The sequence below is a fragment of the Callithrix jacchus genome, chromosome 3 (assembly GCF_049354715.1).
Source record: "Callithrix jacchus isolate 240 chromosome 3, calJac240_pri, whole genome shotgun sequence".
Lineage (NCBI taxonomy): Eukaryota > Metazoa > Chordata > Mammalia > Primates > Cebidae > Callithrix > Callithrix jacchus.
In genome coordinates this window covers 33,900,758-33,920,829 of record NC_133504.1, presented here as the reverse complement: position 1 = coordinate 33,920,829, position 20,072 = coordinate 33,900,758, and the positions used below count along the sequence as shown (strand labels likewise).

The window sequence follows — 20,072 nt, the reverse complement described above, 5'->3', positions numbered from 1 at the left end:
ACATGACCTTGGGGTGTGGAATTCTCAGAGACTGAGTTTCACAAGTTTTATTTGGATCTACTGCATAACAATACATGTAAATGGACCCAGCATGATATAAGTGTTCCTATCTCTACCCCTTCCCTTCCAAAAAATGTTTAGAGAGCTCTGCACTTTGAAGTCTATGCTTTAGACATAGGAAATAATACTGATGATTAACCAGAGATTAGTCCATTCAAATAATTACTAGATTATATGTGTTCTAAACAACTTGTTGGTTGATTTATTTAATATCATTTTCTTATATATTTGTGGGTTTTCTTGAATACTTCCTATCCCTTGAACCCTGCTGGAAGTATTGCTCTAAAATATTTATATTTATAAAGCAAGATAGAACATGATGACATTAACTTCACAAAAAACAAAGCTCTCAAACTTCCCCTCTAGAATTTAGTGCATAATCACTAACAGTTGATCTTGCAATAATAATAATAGCAATTATTAAAATATTTTTGCAATCATTGCCAAAAGTCCAGTTTCAAATGATAAAAATAAGCATAACTTGTTTTAAAATTTTTATATAGCAGTCTGTATTTCTCCCCCGCTTTTAATCATTTATAACATATTTTTTTTCTTACCTTATTTTAACAGTCACAAAAGTCTCCCAGAAAGATTCCTAAACGCTGTGGAAATATAAATCACAATTAAAAAAAAAAAAAAAAAAAAAACAAAACTAAAAAGATCCTCTTAGCCGGGAAAAAACAAAACAAAACAAAACAAAATAGTTTGGTCTAAAACTATAGAAATCTCCGAAGTCACGCCTGAATGAGCGCCCAGGTGGCAAACAGAGGACTCTCTCCCACGTCCGATACCACACTCCTTTGTCAAGTTGATGTGGGTCCTGTTCGTGAAGCCGGTCCCACAGGGAACAGAGGGTGCAAGAGGGCGTTGCCCCCAGGTGCTGGAGCAACTGGTCCGCTCGCGTCTCAGGTTCAGCACCGACAGCGCAGTGGACAGTACCAGCGCCTCTCACCTCCAGTTGTCTCAGTCACTGAACCAGGCTGATTCTCGCTCCTCCTCCCTAGGCAGGAGCTGCTGCCACTCAACCCGGAGGTGCCCCGCCCCCACCATCTGACGTAACTGTTTTGCATATCAACTCTCAGAGAGGTGAGGGGCCGCCCCCTTGACTGGGCTTCTGTTGGGGTCAGCTGCGGCAATTGAGTCGACAAAATTCAGGCTTAAGGTCAGCGTGGGCATCTTTGGACTTCAAGATGTATTCTCAACCAGTCCAGTAGAAACTAAACGCTTTGGCGGTGCTGGAGCCTTTGCCTTCGCTGGGACTGCCGTTTCTGCGCACTCTAGAGATCGCTGCAGGCACAGCTCTGGAGGGAAGACGGGGCGGAGAGAAGGGCAGTGGAGCGTGGAGAGGACCGAGTGGGAGGCGGTGGGGAGGAGACGGAGAAATGGAAGGAATCTGTTCAACCATTCTTGAAAACATCCCCTATCCTTTTGATCTTCCTAGCCAAACTTTGCTGCCTCTCCCTGCCATTTGGTTATTTGAACGCAAATTTATTTGGTGTTCCTGCTCTCTTCCCTGGATTCACGGAGCCGCTGGAGGGAGTCGCTGCTGCAGAAACTTGCCTGGAAAAAAAAAAAATGCTTGAGCACTGGGAGAAAACCTGAAAGCGCTCCATAGTATATATCAGACTTCATATGCGTTCCTATAAAACCGACAGAACCTTCCCTATTCATTATCATGATTTAAATATATCCTCAAACTGTATAGACTTGGAGATTACAGAGTAAAAAGAAAATTAATTTTATAATAAAAAGTGAAAGTTCTCAGCTTCAACTTCCACTGCCAAAATTCTGAAGGTTATGTTTAATATATCAATTGTTCTATGAAAGATGGGATATGCTGGAAGCATTATATAGCCTTTAGCAATTCTTTCAGTATATGTGATATTTCTTCTTCCAGTGAGGCTCTAAAGACCTTGGAAGCAAGAAAAAAGGGGCCTGTCATGCCAAATTCCACCGACTGCTTGAACTTGTAAACAAATACTTTCAGTGAACTGAAGCTATCAGTCATCCAGAAGGGTGATGATTCGCATTCCATGCACATGTCCCACCTACAGCTATCATGACTTACTTGTACAGAGAAGCGGGTATTTAAAACTAAGCTTAAATTTTCTTAAGTTGGATAAAGCATGTTTAATAAAAAAGGTTGTTTATTCAAAAAATTTCATAGCATTCACACATTGTTATCCATCAGAATGCATATATACTGATATGTGTCATCATACTCCAGGAATCTGACATAATCTAGCACTGGATCCACTCACAAGCATTTTCAGGGACTCTAATCAAATGAATACACTTGTTTATTCCTGCATCAGGAGAAATAATAAATTTTATTTTCCACCATATTAAGAAGTTATTTGAGGAGGTATATTTACTTTGTGGACCCATACCCCTAAACTCCTTCTTTCTAGCGACTTAAAAAGAAAAATAGAGGAAAAAATATGGTGTTTTTGCTTGAGGGAAGGAACATTTTTTTAATTCCAATTCACACCCACAGAAACCTTTCCCTGTGGCTTTATTCCAGAAATTGCCAGTTTCTATTCTGAACATATAACCCCCCGTACTATTTCTCCAACACACATTGACTGTGATTGCTGCATTTTGGGTTATCTGCAATATTTTTGTTTTCTTAGACAATTACTGATTTTACATTTATATGTAAGTGTCAAAAGCCATGACTTTTGCACAGATATACATGCATGTATTAAGAGTGCTTAAATTCCCAAAGTCATTTTAATAAAGGTGGCAGACACCATGATAGGGCAGGAAGATGATCCGTGGGATCAGATGGGTGTTGCACGATTATTGTTTCAATGGAGCCAACTGCTTAACTTGAACTTAGGCTGGCTGTGGCACCCATGATATGCTGCTTTTGAGACAATCACATAGCACACTGGCTGCTTCATGCCAATGTGCCAAAATGTCAGAGAAATCTTAATAATTCACTTTAACAATGTGTAAAGTACATTATGTATGCTTCTAAAATTCCACCAAGACCTATGTTGTTTGTATAATGGACACTATTTTTCAGTTTACTCTAGTGATCATAACGTTTTGGGCTATGAATTCAATTAAAGCAGTCATAATATTATTGAAAAGCCTGAGGGAATAAAACTGGAAAACAAACCTTCCTTTCAAAGATGAAAAGGAAGGCAGATCATTTTCTCATGTTTTTACTGTCTTTAAAAAGAGAGAAACAGAAGAAAGAAAGAAATGAAAACAAAAGGAAAAGAGCCATCTTGGCAAGCTTGAACAAAGATGAAAACACGCAGAAAAGCATTGAGAATATTCTCCTAGGGCATTCATGGTTTTGTTCTGTCCTAAATGGCAATGTGACTGAGGGCAAGTTATTTAAACCTTTTCATCACACTCATCATTTGTAAAATATGTAGGTTATTCCATTGTCTCTAAAACTCATTACATGCTTGTCATTCTGTAATTTTATATTAGACTTCAAAACTTCAGAAATTTCTATATTAGAATTCAAAAATTGATATTAGAATTTAAAAGCTTAAGAATTTTTCCCCTAATGGGATAAACTGGCATCTGGTTACTAAGCCTGTCAAAAGAATATCTTCATATAATTAGGTTGGGAGGTGGGGAGAGGGGAAGGGTGGCTAAGATCAACTATGAGGCAAAGAGAGGTCAAAAAATAAATTTTATCCACCCAGGTTAAAACTAAAAGAAGGCAAAATAGGCCCGTTAAAACATACATTTATTTTATAAGCATATTGCAATAATCTCTCATATAGTCACAGATATAATTACTGTACAGGATATTTAAAGTAATTTTAAAGCAACAATAAAATTTAAGGCATGCAAAAATGGTTAGATGGATTTTTTAGTTGCAAATTGGCACTGAAAAGATGACTAAAAATTAAGCAAGTATGCTTAAGGAGAATTTCTTTAAAGCTGGATGACCAACATCTACTGAAGGATTTTAATTTAGGTAATTTACATGAACATATTAGAATGTAATACACGAAAATTATGAAGCACATTGTAATGTTGTCTTGTGAATGTGCATATTTTGGGGCTTCTGTAGTATCATCAAATTTTACAAGCTCCTTTTCAAATTATAATTATTTTAATGCATTTGCAGTACATTAGAATTATAAATACTCTAAAGAAAACAGTGTATGTTTTGTTAATATTTCTTTTTGAATCAAATATGAGAAGATTTGCTAGTAATTGAGAACATGCTTATTTTGGAAAGCAAAGATACACTTTTTGCATGAAAACTAATTTTCATGCTTAGTTTTTAGGGATCAAAATAAAGCAGGTCCAGAAAAAAACTGATAGCTATACATAACCCTTTTTTAAATAAAAGAGAGCAGAATGATTCAACGTAAGCACTAACATGATTAAGAGAGCAATCTCAACATCCCTGAAATATGAGCTTTTACATGATTGCTATCTCTTGATAATGCATATGCACATAAGGTTTTCTAAAGAGTAGATGCTACATTTATCCGTTAGATCTTACAAACCAATCTGTGGCCAAAACTAATTTGTGCTTCTTCTTTTTAACCTTTTTACAGTGATTAGAAATTTTATATACATATATAGTATACAACATGACTTGTATATTTGAAATTTGAAATATGTCATTTTGTTTCCTTTTTCTTTCATGCTTCTTTACTTCTATTAATTTCTTACCTTCCTACTTTCTATCTTTTGCTCCCTTGGGGACTTTTGTGCTCTTCACCTATGTTTTAATTCATTTTAACGTTCTATTTAAAATATCTATTAGTTATATGTCTACTGTGCTAAAAGACATTTAAATATAATATGTCATTATTGAATGAAATGTTGATACAATACATTTATATTAAATTTCTTAGCTAATTCTAAACTGTGACCTTAAACACATTTGTGTGTGTGTGTGTGTGTGTGTGTAGGTAGGTACGATATACTAAAGAGGATTTTCAAATATGTTCTCTTAAAATTATGGAAATAAACTTTAAAATATATACATTTAAAGCTCACTGCTAATAAATAAAGCTGCAAATTAACACTACATCATTATGCACACGCAGATACTTGATCTAAGCAGCATTTACAAAGAACTACATACTTTTCATGAGATTATATCAGTTTAATTTTAAATCTCAATTAGTTTAATTTGGATTATTTGAAATCTCAATATATGTTAAAATTGAGATTGTGTTGTTTATTTTTCATTCTCTGTTAATATCATAGCATAGGCATTTTGGTGGCATTGGACAAGATAGTTAAATTTAATCAAGACTATTGTGAAAGGTCTTTTCTCGCTGGTATTTACATTAACATATCATTTGTAACTATAATTACACCATCAAAATGTTGTAATTTGATAAAGAAGTAGAGGACTTTTTCAGAAATACCAGGCTAAAAGTTGACTATAACTCTTTGCTATTCTACGCCATTAATTATCAAATTAATGCACATAGAAACATTAATTTTTACTGTTTAAATAGGCTTCTCAAATTCTACCATAACCAGGAAAAATGTATCCTATGAATAAAAGTTACAGGTTTCAGAAATTGTTTGATATCAATATTTATTGAAGTAATATTAATTGGAGAAAGATGGTTTAATAAGTGTTGCTCGAAAGGAAAGGTGAAACCTACCACGTTTAATACAGAAACCTATGTTTGGCTTTAAATAATAGATTTGCTCATTGTAATCGATAATTTGGGGTGAAAATAAATTCAGAATTATAGTAACTTAAAGGATGACTGCAGAACCAAAGGGTGTACATTGAATGCTGAAGGTGCAAAGACAAGTAGCCTTGTTTTATTCTCCATGAAAAATATAGATTCTTAATGTAATCTTGTAAGTTTCATCTTCTTAATTTAAGGAGAAAAATCTGCTCCTTTTATGGCCGTATCATGGGGAATCAATATTAACATACAGATTGAGCAGACTCGGATTTGTGTTAACTATTCTCATTTTCATGCATTTTTGTATTTTATTTAGTTGTCAACTTCATAGACACACTCTTTCTGGTTTCCAAGTAATACTACTAGGAGTTTCCTCCTAAGCTGTATTTTGCCTTCTGTTTTGGCTTGGTAAAAATGTTTGCTTTTTCCACACTAGTCTGTAAACAATGGAAATTAACTTTCAGTAAGAGATATCAAGTATTAACATGTCCATGCCCAGAGTTCTTAAGCTCATATGAATAAATTCAATAAATATTGCTCTATAAAATATAGATAGAAATGATAAATTGATTGAAAAAATTAATAAGGGCCAGGGGTGGTGGCTCACACCTGTAATCCCAGCACTTTGGTAGGCCAAGGCTGGCAGATCAGGAGGTCAGGGGTTCGAGGCCAGCCTGGCTAACATGGTGAAAACCCATCTTTACAATAATTACAAAAACTAGCCAGGTGTGGGGGCAGGCATCTGTAATCCCAGCTACTCATGAGGCTGAGGAAGAAAAATTTCTTAAACCTGGGAGGTGGAGGTTACAGTGAACCGCAATCGCATCACTGTACTCCAGCCCAGGTAACAAAGCAAGACAACATCTCAATAAGAATATCAATAATAATGAGTATAATTAAATAAGAATTAAAAATTGTTATTATAGAGCTATGTATCTTCACAATTTAAGATAACCTTGTTAGGAAGATGTTAGATATGGACATAAGCCTGTAAGTGAATCATTTGTTCCTTGGCTTAGAAAAAAAATCCATGTATAATATTTTATAAACCAAACTTGGTGAGATAAGAACATAGTTTTATTTTGCTAAATTTATATAACAAATATATTTAAGTATAAGAATTAACTTCAATGTTAAAAAATCTAGAAGTAGTAATCATACTTAAATTATCATCCATTAATAGGACTCTAAGTATACTCTACTAATAGCTACACTATAGAAAAATGATTGAAATTATAGTAAAAGCAGCAAACCCTAAAAGTATCAGCTAATTCAAGAAATACTTTACAACTCAATCTTATCTGCTTCTGTGATTAAATTAACCCTAGAATTATATTTATGTACCACAGTAATAAACAATATTATTGGCTGAATTTATAAAATTAGAAATAGTTATGTGAATCATAATTATTCTCTGTATGAATAGATTTTCAAATCAATTCACTCAGTTTTCCTTTCTTTTTTCTATTACTTTAATAGAATTGAAATTCATATGTCAGGAGGCAGTTTAAAGTTTGGTAATATTAAAAGTCTTTGGAATCTAATCTATGGTGCTACTTCATAATTGAACGAAAAAAAAGCATGAGACTTGCTGATATTCAAATAGACAACCTTCATTCTTAGAGTTCTTGTGTTTAGGAGAGCTCTTAGGGCATCTATTGGCCAATGTTAGTATTGCATATGAGAATTACAGTTTGTACAACTTGAGTTATATATTTACCCACAGTGATTAAAATATGTGCTGCTGATGAATAGGTTGGAAATCTGTAATAGCTATTGTTGAATTTAAAGTATTAAGCGAATGCACAAAACAAATAGGGATGGGAGTTAGTCTTACAAACGTTTCAATATTGTCTATTTCCACACTTAAAAATGAATGTTAATTGTTTTTTAGAATCTAATATGTCACTGTGCATATTAGTTGCCTTCAGTATTTTACGTACACTTCTGAATTTTTACAGGACAGACAAAATAATTGTTCTTTCAGGTTTCAAAAGTACACACAGTAACATATTTTACATTATAATCTTTGACAGCAGAATCTAAAAGGACATAGAGAATATAACTTTAAGTCTTGAATTCAGAAATATCATAATGTGTAAGAAAATATAATGTTACTCATGAAAATAATCTGCATATTTGTCCAGACAGAGAAGTTATTCTTCCCAAAGTATCACAGGTACTTGCTAGGGAAAAAAAGCACAGCTATGAGAAAGGATGGAGAAAAATCTGAAATTCAAGTTCTTGCATCTGTATGTGAAAAATGTATGAATATTGTAGGCATGTAATAATACATAAATTAATAACTCTATAACTAAAATTCTATTATAAGATAGGTAAGTTATAAATGAAAAGTATATAGAGTAATTTTGCCGGTCAAAATTAGTAAAATCTCAGGTACAAAGTGGTACATCTTTCAGGCGAAGTAGACAAGAGTTTGGCAAAGTGAGAAATTACTACTGATTTTCCTGTATACTTTTTGGCCTTTCCTGTACAGAACATCCTTCTAAACCATATGATCCAAAGTAACTGCTCCAGTTTTTGAACCCAAGCATGGCACTAGAACTCTCTGGGAGTAAATGTGGTAAGGGACCCAACAGAAACATTTATGTTACTTTTCCTAAAGTCTCACTTTTCAAATGTTCAGTGCTGTTGTTTGTTGATATTATGCACAAATTATTTGAACTTAAGTAGGCAAACTGCTGAAAAAGAAATTTGAAACAATTCTACATAGTAGATTAGATTAGTACATTTCACAATATACTTGTTTTGTGTGCACCATGGCTGCTTACCGCATCATGGCCACTCTACTGCTGTGCACATATTAGAATCATGCTCTGTGGTCTCCAGTGGTTGAGTAAGTCCTGTGCCCACTTCTGTACAAAGAATCCTGAGTGATGCAAGTTACTTTTGGGTTGAGAATTTAGCTGTTGATGCAAGATCCTGTGACTCTTTCTCTCTGTCAAAGTAATTGTTAACAATTGAAATAGTGACTGCTTAGACAGTGGGCTTCTGAAGGACAACCATGAACCAAGATACATTTGCTGACGCATTATAGACACAAAGCATGAGCAAGAAATAAACATTGATTGTTTTAGGCCACTGAGATTTAAGGTTGGTTGGTCTGTTGCCAAGGCATAAATTGATTAAGGAAATTGATACATTTCAGCAACTAAACTGATTTTGAAATAGTTGCGTATGCACTAATCTCTCGCCAATGCCTTAGTTTCACATTTTCTGAGTTACCTAGCTTCTTATGTGATAGATCACACTGATTTCCTAAGAAAAAGGCTTATTTATTCTCTATGTTTCATATTTACCTGGAATTAGATAAAGCAAATCTCATCTTTTAACTACCCTCTTTTCTCCTGTGCATGTTTGGATCACATTCTGTGGTCTCTAACGATTGAGTGGAGCCATGTGTCCACTTCTGCACAAATAATTAGGAGTGGAAGTGATACAAGTCACTTTGGAGCTGAAAATTTAGTCATTGCCACAAGATCCCTCTGTATTGTTCTGTACCAACTTAGCTTTTCTGTTATTCTGGCCCAGATGCATTACTCTAGAACTAATTATCTGAATTTCACTCTGCACATTGAGTGATGGCTTGCTATCCTTCAGTTATCTGAATTTCATTTCCACTTACCCATACTTGCCCAGAATAAGAATCTACTTAGTTCTTTTCAAGGATATCTTTAATTATCTATTCAACAAATAGAAATCAGGTGCCTACTGTTACAGATATATGCTGGGAATTAGAGATTAGTAAATAATATATAACACCATAATAAGACCCAACCAATCCATTATAATACACTATAATAAGAACTCGATTATTGTGATATGCCTAAAATCATCCCAGTCTGATAAGCCTTAAGGTTGTTTCTACAAGGGGCAAAAGTTTTGCCTTTAAAATTTATTCTGAAGCACTGACTAATATGATTTATAGATACTGTCCTAGATATCAAATACCTGACTACAGATTTTAGAGTATTGCTTGAGTGTGTTCTCTACTTTCAGGCTCCATCCTCCATCCACTAGATTGAGCAACTACTAGTTAAATGCATATTATGCTATTCTATCTACTGAGAAAAAAAGAAATTACCTTCTCTTTCGAATATGGTGATTAACCAGATGACTGAATTTCAGCAATTAGCCTCCATTGCTTTTTCTTTAAAAATTTTTATTTCCATAGATTATTGGGGAACAGGTGGTGTTTGGTTACATGGGCAAGTTCTTTAGTGGTGATCTGTGAAATTTTGGTGCACTCATCACTTGAGCAGTACACATTACATCTTATTTGTAGTCTTTTATTCCTCACCCCTTCCCACTCTTTCCCCTTGAGTCCCCCAAGTCCATTGTGTCATTCTTATGCCTTTGCATCCTCATAGCTTAGCTCCCACTTATGAGTGAGAACATACGATATTTGGTTTTCCATTCCTGAGTTCCTTTACTTAGAATAATAGTCTCCAGTCTCATCCAGGTTGCTGCTAAGGTCATTAATTCATTAATTCATTTGTATGGCTGAGTAGCATTCTATCATGTATGTATATATATATGTGTGTGTGTGTGTGTGTGTGTGTGTGTGTGTGTATACATAAATATATATGCCACAGTTTTTTTATCCACTCGTTGATTGCTAGGCATTTATGTTGGTTCCACATTTTTGCAATTGCAGATTGTGCTGCTATAAGCATACATATTTAAGTATCTTTTTCATATGATGACTTATTTTCCTCTGGGTAGATACCCAATAGTGGGATAGCTGGAACAAATGGTAGTTCTACTTTTAGTTCCTTAAGAAATCTCTACACTGTTTTCCATTGCTTCTGTAAGGTAGGGCATTGATCCAATTTTGTCAAATCCAACTGCTTTTCCAAGACTTATACTAGTCCTAAATTGTTAGGACAAACTATTTAGCAGATATATAAGGAATTTCATCCAAGTGCAAAGAAAAGTTATAAAGAAGAAAAATAGCTTTAAATGAGAAAATATTTGGCATCAAACACTGCTAGATCCTTTAAATCTGTTATTTATTTTATAACTCACTAAGATTTTTTGACTTTATTATTACTATCATTGGTTTACAGTTGAAGGAATGCAGAGAAGTTAATTAACTTACCCAGTGTTGAGGATCGAGAAAGTGAAAGACACCATAATTAATCACAGCCTCTCGAATTCTAAACTTCCTTCCACTTACCATCATAGTATGTCTCTATAACCCTTTGTATTTTAAAGTTGTTTTGTTGAGGTATAGTAAAAAGAGTAAGAAGACAACCAATTTTATTTACAGAAACAAGGGATTACTTTACAAAAGGGAAAACATCATTGCAGGCACAGGAAAATATTCAAAAGAAATGGTGTGTGGAATAGTTGGTTTTATGGTTTATAAAGTCTTCCAGTATCCAAAACATAAGCTCCATGATGTTCATGAAGAGAGTCAAAGAAACAGCAGGAGTTTCTTTTTAAAAATTTTCTCCGATCATTATCTTCATTTTCTCCTCTTGCGTTTACTTCTCCATGTATTCTCCCTTTAAAGTGTCTGCTCCAAACATTCTTTAGTATCTACTCTAGTCGGAGTCAAATAGATCTGTTTCAATAAATTTCAAGAACACCTTTTCTTTCAGGAGTTCTCAGAATCACTTAACACCGTTGTCCACTCTGGCCTTGGAACGCATTGTTCATTTCACATCTCTGACATTACACCTCCAGGCAATTTGATTAAATTGCCTGATCATTTTTAGTTTTGTTTCTTTATTTTTTCTTTACGTTCTCTACTTTTTCTCTTTTCTTCCTCTCTCTTTCTCTCTTTCTTTTTTTTTCCTTCTCTTTCTTTCTTTCTTTCTTTCTTTCTTTCTTTCTTTCTTTCTTTCTTTCTTTCTTTCTTTCTCTCTCTCTCTTTCTTTCCACATTTGCCTCTGCCTTCCGATACACTGTTTCTCAGAGACTGGATCACAACTCTTATTTTATTCTACATATTGCCTTAGAATTCTCTTCTTCTTGTTTCACAACTGTCTATATTTTGTTGACCCTCTTTGTTGCTACAGATTCAAATGCCTCGTTGAACAACTCTAATGAAATTATTCTCAGGCATCTCCAATCCAACATGTCCCAAATTGAGTCCATGTGTCTCACTGAAATCTTTTCCTTTTACATTCCTTTTCTTATTGAATGACACCTCCTTCTATCAGAACTGAAGTTCAAGATCTTGCTGTATTTTTTTTTTTCTTTTTGCCTTTTGGCTTAGATGTCACATTTTAAAATACCTGACAATTCTGGAGGCTTAATTATGTATTTCAACATGATGGTCAATTATACCTTCAATTTTTCCAAAATTATATTTCTTACATTATACAATTACATATTTAAGCATATAGCCTGTTTCCTAAACTATAATCTCCATGAAGGTAGATATCATGAGAAATTTCATTATCAGATCTTGAACATTAACCCACACGGGTCTCACAGCATAGAGTCAATTGTTAATGACAGTTGTATTAAATATACTGGATTATGCAAGTTCAAGAACTTGAGATTTCCAACAAACTTTTAATAAAGGAGTGACAATGTGTACATTGAGGATGGGTTAGAAGGACAAGATGAAATAATAGATATGGAGCTTAGGTAAAAATATAGTAGCAATTCTAAAGGTAAAGATGTGAAAGATAGTGATTATCACCATTATATATAAACAAAGAACAATTCAAGAAAAACAACAGCAATTGCTCACTGAAGTTTCAAAAAAATCACACAACTCCATGGAACTTTATTTTAAGAAGGTTAACAATGTCTTTCATGAATTTTTTTAAAAACATCAAGAGTTATTGTATTGACTATTTTATGTAGCAGGAGGATTTGTTAAGTGGTGAAATTATAACTAAACGGCAATTGGAAGAAGTCTTGGGAAGGGAAGACAGAAAAAGGAGGAGAAAAATAGTTTCTGATGATAACAAGGAGGAGTAGGATGAGTGAGAATGGAAAACAGGTGAAACAAGAAGAAATCACCCTATTCAATAAATGGTGGTGGTAAAACTGGCTAGCTACATGCAGAAGAATGACACTGGACCACTATCACCATATTCAAAGGACAACTCAAGATGGATTAAAGATGTAAATGTGAGACTGAAAACTATAAATATCCTAGAAGAAAACATAGGATAAACTCTTCTGGATATCAGCCTATGCAAAGAATTTATGAGGAATATCACAAAAACAAGTGCAACAAAGCCAGAAATAGACAAATGGGATTTAATTAAAAGTTTCCTCACAGCAAAGAATTAATTAACAGAGTAAACAGACAACATACAGAATAAGAGAAAAAAATTTCAAATGATACATCCATAAAAGGATTAATATTTACAATCTACAAGTAAATTAAACAACTCAACATAAAATTCAAACAACCTCATCAAAAACTGAACAGAGCAGAAGTTCGAAACCAGTCTGGCCAACATACTGAAACCCCTTCTCTACTAAAAATACAAAACTTAGCTGGGCATGGTGACACATGCCTGTAGTCCCAACTACTCGGGAGTCTGAGTCAGGAGAATCACTTGAACTCGGGAAGTGGAGGTCACAGTGAGCTGAGATCACACCACTGCACTCCAGCTTGTGCAACAGAGGCTGACTTTGTTTCAAACAAAACAAAACAAAACAAAACAAAAAAACTGGACAAAGGACATAAACAGACACTTCTCAGAATAATTGCAAGTGGTCAACAAAAACATGAAAAAGTGCTCAGCATTATTAATTTTCAGAGAAATGCAAATTAAAGCCAAAAAGACAAAAAGTGACAGATATAATCATAGATGTGAAGCAAAGGGAATGCTTGTTCACTTTTAGTGAAGTGTAGATTTGTTCAATGTCTACGAGAGAACAGTATGGAGGTATCTCAAGGAACTAAAAAGATTGCTGCCTTTCAACCCAGCAATCTAACTACTGGTTGTTTACTTAAAGGAAATTATTATATAAAAAAGACACCTGCATTCATGTGTTTATCAAAGCAGTATTCACAAGAGCAAAGTTATAAAACCAAACCAAGTGTCTTTCAACGGTTGATTGGATAACGAAAACATGGTCTGTATACTCCAGGAAATACTATGTAGCCATAAAAAAAATGACATTATGTCCTTTGCAGCCGCACAGATTCTGAATGAAATAACTTAGAAGCAGAAAATCAAAAACCCATGTCTTCTCACTGATATGTGGGAGCTAAATAATGGGGGCACACTGACATACAGATGAAAATAATAGACACTAGAGACTCCAAAGGTGGAGACTTGGAGGAGGATGAGGGTTGAAAGAATAACTATTGATACAGTGTTCAATATTTGGGAAATGTGTACACTAGAAGCCCAATCCCCACTATTATGCAATATACCCAGGTAACAAAAAATGCACGTTACCCATGAATTAAAACAAACAAACAGGCTGGGTGCGGTGGCTCAAGCCTGTAATCCCAGCACTTTGGGAGGCCGAGGCGGGTGGATCACAAGGTCAACAGATCGAGACCATCCTGGTCAACATGGTGAAACCCCGTCTCTACTAAAAATACAAAAACTTAGCTGGGCATGGTGGCGCGTGCCTGTAATCCCAGCTACTCAGGAGGCTGAGGCAGGAGAATTGCCTGAACCCAGGAGTCGGAGGTTGCGGTGAGCCGAGATCACACCATTGCACTCCAGCCTGGGTAACAAGAGTGAAACTCAGTCTCAAAAAAAAAAAAAAAAAAAAAAAATAGACAAAAAACTCCACCATCACCAAGAACAAAATAACATTTAAGGAGTTACTATTGTCTACTAAGTCAAATAGAAGCTCCTGAAAAGCTCTTGGTGTTGCCCAAACTCCTAACTAACTTCTCACGCAATTGAAATTGGACAGCACAAATTTTGCTAAACCTTGTAAGTTTATTTCTCACTGTTACACACCTTAGTCCAACCTACCATTCTGTGGACTCATCTATTATATTAGTAATTTAATTGATCTCTTTACTTTATTTCTTCCATTAAACTATTTTCTACACATCAGCTATATTTTTTAAATGTCAAATTATGTCATTTCTTTGCTGAAATTTGACATCTCATTTGTCATTTGGTATTTCAAAAGTCCTTATTATTTACCGTTTTCCCCGTATCTTTTACTATCAGGTATTCACATCTTTAATACCAGATTTCATTCCTTTCCGTCTCTTCACTGGGTTCCAATCACTGTATTTCTTGTTCTTTGAACATATTCTTGATGTTTCTTCTTCCAAAATTGTTTCCTCAGACTTCCCTATGGATGACACAGTATCATTCAGTTCTCTGAAGTGGCTTTTCCTGCCTGCCAATACACCATAGCACAAATTCTTAATCATTATGTTGCTGCTGCTGCTTCAGATAATCATACATGAATGTCTGAAATTATATGTGGTTGATGCAAATGTAACGGTGGTTTTTGCCATTACTTTCAAAGGCAAAAGATGCAATTACTTTTGCATGAACTTAGTATTATTTATTCATTTGTCAATATCATGCCTTCTCCCACCCAAATGTTACCTTATTGCATGTAGGGCCCAAGTTCTTCACACCTATATTCTGAATGCCTAGAAAACTGTCCATAATATAAGTGATCAATATATATTCACTGAATAAATACCTTAATTAACTTGGCAATACATTAATTTCCTATGCCTTTTAGCCTTTTAAGATTCTACCTATTTTTTAAAGAGTATGTAGCCTTTTAAATTCTACCATTTTTAAAGAGCTTATAGAATGCTATTTCTTCCGTGGAACTTTATCTGCAAACTGATTGTGACACTTTCTTTTAACCACTGTAGAATTAAATCATGATGTTAATTCTAACTTAAAAGATGTTTTTTCAATTCCTCTGTCTAATCACTAGATAGTGATCACCTCCAAGAAAACAGTTAAAATTTATGAGCTTGATATCCATAATGTACTGTAAATTTCTGGCTCACAGTAAATACATAATCTAAAAGCATGTGTATTTACTAATTTATGTCTTTGCTCTCTCTCTACTCATTTACGTTTGTTGTCTGTCCTAGAATAAGGGTTTGGACTTATTTTTTGTTGAGTACTATATCCTCATCTCCTACTCAGGAACTGGCAAGTAGGAGAAACGCCATAAATAACTGCTGAAAGAATGAAAATATGAATATTTGTTTCACTAATATAACATTCCCTAAAATATTCTAGAAACTTGTTAGTGAGATTCCTCATATTATCATCTGTTAAATTTAATTTAAGCCTGCTATATCTTCACTGATCATTTAAATGTCTATTCTATCAAGCAATGTCTGAACATTACTCTAATTTTAATTATACCTAATTTTATCTGAAAATAGTTAATTTAATATTGTATAAACATTTACAAAAATGTATGTCAGGTTCTAGGTATAACGTGGCTAGAAAATTTGTTATCTGAGAGTAAGCATGCACACTCTGATTTATACGTTTCAACTTTCTAACAGTGTCTCAGCTTACTTTACTCTGTAAAGCACTTTCTAGACTCTTGGTCTATACTTATTCTTGCTAAAAGTAGGAGAGAAATGTAAACAAGGGTAACTTAAGGATAGGTTGGTGCAAAAGTAATTGTAGCTTTTGCCTAGGATTTCTACCTAATATTTTCCCTGAGGAAACCAGTGGCAAATAAAATAAATATTTTGTTCTATAGGATTTAAATATTATGTACAAATATACTTATTTCCCCTAAAAATGGAGATTAAAGTAATGTAATTATTATAGAGAAGGAATTTAGAACAAATTAATATAGGCAGGATACATTAAAAACGATCATAGTTAAATTATCCTCAATGGTGTATAGCAATTATGAGTAACAATACCATGTTACGAAGTTGTTTCATAAAACCTTAGCCCAAAGAGTTTTACAGCGTCACTTATTTTACAGAATGCTGCTTAAATTACTGAAAATAGTTCTATGAGGACATTTTATACTGAATAAATAAAAGTGTTTTGTTAGCCAGTGAAGTATGAGAAAGAAATTAAAAGTTATAAACAAAGAGAAATAGCACATTTTAAAATGCATCTTGAAGATTAATATGTTCTATTGGCTATGTTTTCTATTTGAGTACAAAATATCAAGACTAGTAAAGAAAATTTATGAAAAACATTAAAATAATCAAATGCCTCAGGCGTATGCAACAATTCACTGCACACATAATGCAATGTTTTGTTTGGTTATTTATGTATTTTTACTTCAAATCAAGCCCTGCTCCTGGTACACTGTTTTATTCTGACTCTGATTAAGTAACAAGTTTCACTTAGCTACACAATAGATGTCCCAGAATAATCATAGGTGACTTCATAAAGCTGATTCTTCAGGTTCAGTTCTCAGATAACCTGCCTTATTACATATCTTCATGCTCAATTAATGGTTCCAGTTCCCTTGTTTCATTACCGTTTTAACATTTAATCAATCCTAATTAAACCAGAGCTGAAGATTCTCAACATACTCCACCTCATCTATTATAGAAGTTCATATTTTTTCCTATAAATGTTCATTGCATTTGCTCCAACTTAACACTTTCATAAAATTCTTTGACAAAGATGGATTACTGGGTAGTAAATCAACTTTAACTGTGTTTCAAGACCATTTTTTCTAAATATAAAAAGAATATATTTCCAATGGATTTGCTTCTAAATTAAATATTAAATGAGTGCATCTGCCTGATACATACACATAAATTAGATTATCACACGTATTTATCACTTTGATCATTAGAGAAATATGTATTGAGCATCTTCTTTGGGTCGGATGTTGTAAGAGTCACTGGAAATATAGCAGACAGAGAAAAGCAAGTGATGGCTAGCATGTGGAGGAACTGGAATCCTTGAGCACTGCTGGCGGAAATGTAAAATGGTGCAGCTGCTATGGAAAACTCTATCAAGATTCCTCAAAAAATTAAAAATAGAATGACTGTGTGATCCAGCAATTCTATTTTAAAGTATATACTAAAAAGAATTGAAAGCAAGATCTCATAGAAATAATTGCATAATCATGTTTATTACAGCAGTAGTCACAATGGCAAGAGGTGGAAGTAAACCCAATAATGATCAATGGATGAATCAATTTTTAAAACGTAGTGTGTACATACAATGGAATATTATTCCACCTTTAAAATACAAAAAAATGCTGTCAAATATTACAGCATGGATGTGAAGACATTATACTAAGTGAATTTCATTATAGTAAGTGAAATAAGTCACTCACAGACATAAACTGTATGACTCCATTTATGTGAGGTACCTAAACGACTTAATCTCAGAAAAACAGAAGGTAGAATGATGATTGCCAATGGCTGGAGGAAGTGAAAAGTGGAGCATTGCTATCCAATGCATACAGTTTCAGATTTTCAAGATGAAAAACTTTTAAAGATTTTTAAAATTTTTGCACAACAATTTACATATAATTAAAACTACAATATCACACATTAAAATGGTCATTTTTGTGTAGTTTTCTTTAACCTATAATTTTAAAGAGGTTTATGCTAAAGTTTATGCCCAACTTAGAGATGCAAACTGATATTTTAAAGTGTCGGAAGGGGCAAAACTAGGCTTCACCTCTTCCTGCCTCAATCTGACAACTTTGATTTTTCTACATTCTTTACTGGTAGCTACAATCTTTTTCCTCCAAGAAAAAAGTTCAGGTTTATAGGTACTTGTATTGAAGCAGAAAGTTTTCCAGATGGCACATATATGCCATGAATTGCCAGCACGTAGATCGGGAGATCACAAGTAATTTTCAACTTCATAAGGAGAAAAAGCTGATAACATTGGTATGTTCTCTCCTCTGTTGAAGACAGATTCCTAAATATAGGCTAATAGATGTAAGACTTTGATGGATCTGTGTATGAGAACTTAGGAACAATAGAAGCAACTTTAAGATCGAGGCAAATCCTAATTTAAATCACTGGACAATAAAAAGTCATGCATCCAAAATTTACCATCATCTTCCTCATGCCAGACTCTGTTTTGTCAATTTCATATTCGTTTCTTCTATTAACTTTTTCTCTAACATACAATTTCTCTTATTCTCCAACTTGACTATCTTCATTTCTTCTTTCTTTTGCTCCATAAAGTTATAAAGTTATATTTCCCTTTTTCTGCAAGATTGTAGATTTCTCTGTCTCTCCTGATTGAACCACTACTTTGATGGACTTCTGACCTTCATTTTGGCACCCCTCTGTTGCTCACACAACCTTGTGACCTGGAGATATCCTCCTGTGCATTCACACATGCTCATTCTCCTGTTTCCCTGAACATGGCATTGAAAGAAGCAAGCAGAGGAAATGGCAAAATAATGATAGACATTGTCTAAGAACTAGGACATTCTTATATTATTGCAAATATTTAGGCTGCATACACCCTCCTTTTTCATAATGCCAAACACCAATGCGTAGCATCAACATTTTTGGCCAGAGTCTGAAACTAACCCCTCTTTCATATTTTTATACTCCTAAGTATATACCTATAATGTAATTTAGTATTTATTTTTAAGATACTGAATGTCTTGGAAGAACAATATTATATAACATATATTATTCTATATTTAATCTTATTACCAAAAAATGGAAAAGAGTATCTATGCATTGAGGGGCCTAACGTTTAATTTTTTTTTTTTTTTGGCATTTGGATGACTTTTACTTCAAATCCTACTCCACACACATTTCCATCAGTTTAGTCACCTCTGATAAAGTTCTCCTGTTTTTAACACAACTGAAACAATTTCTTACCCTTTGAAAAGTACCATATTCCATCAAAAGTCTTGACAGTGCCTTCCTTCTCATATCTGTTAGACTACTGCATTATTAGTACTAAATTATATAATTGTCAGCATATGTTTTATGTTTGCTAAATGATTATCTGTTTAATGTATTTTGCAATGAATGTCTTAACAATGAGAAACGTGATAAGCATTGTAACCCTGATATTACATGGATGCTTCACATTTGTTCATGATTGTATGGTTATGCAAAAATAACTGAGAAATGGAATTTATTTAATACCAACACCTTTAAGACAAAATAATTTTTAGTAGTGTGGTTAAAACTATGCTCTTTTTTTCTATGCCAAAATTGTATGAATTTTGTTTTGGAAATTCATAAAATTAGCCTAAGCAATTTGGAACATAAATCAAGGGAAATTCTTTTATATCTATATCTGGACTTCTGTAAAATATCATGATCTGTGTTCTAGATTGCACATAAGAAATAAATAATTAAATTTTAACGTCCTGGATTTAAAAATGGATAACTTACTGTATTCAAAAATGTTGGAAGAAGAAGAACAACATGTTAACATGAACTGAAACGTAGGATACTGTGTCTGCAAGGTAATAAATTCTAGGGAT

General features: G+C 33.8%; 1 protein-coding gene across 4 annotated transcripts in view; it reads right to left on the bottom strand.

Annotated features, from left to right (window-relative positions):
- FSTL5 (follistatin like 5) overlaps positions 1 to 1,037 on the bottom strand; it is an 848,028-nt gene extending 846,991 nt beyond the window's left edge. For all 4 annotated transcript variants that reach the window (XM_002745278.7, XM_008992524.5, XM_008992523.5 and 1 more), the window contains exon 1: positions 618 to 1,037. The gene's annotated coding sequence lies outside the window, so the exon portion shown is untranslated. The remainder of the gene's footprint in view (positions 1 to 617) is intronic.
- Positions 1,038 to 20,072: the final 19,035 nt, after the last annotated feature.